This window comes from Alligator sinensis, unplaced genomic scaffold (genome assembly GCF_000455745.1).
Source record: "Alligator sinensis unplaced genomic scaffold, ASM45574v1 scaffold1059_1, whole genome shotgun sequence".
Taxonomy (NCBI): Eukaryota; Metazoa; Chordata; order Crocodylia; family Alligatoridae; genus Alligator; species Alligator sinensis.
In genome coordinates, this window is record NW_005842103.1 from 1864228 (window position 1) to 1864524 (window position 297).

Here is a 297-nt window from a genome sequence, read left to right on the forward strand (position 1 = left end):
GGTGTCTTGAGTCTAACGGGGTGCCCCGAGTCTAGGAGGGGTGCCGCGGGTTGAACAAGGGTGCACCGAGTCTGACAGATCGTTCCCAGTCTCCCGGGGCGGGGCGGGGCGCTGCGGCGCCTCCCCGCCAGGGGGCGCTCGAGCGCCACGCCCGACCACTGAACCCTCTGCAGCCCCGCCCCCTGGACGTTCTGCGTCACGCCGCTCCCCCCTCCTCCCCCCTTCCAGGGCATGACGGCGCGCCCCTTGCCGCCCCTCCCACCCCCGCCGGCAAGCCACGGCGCTCTCGCGAGACGT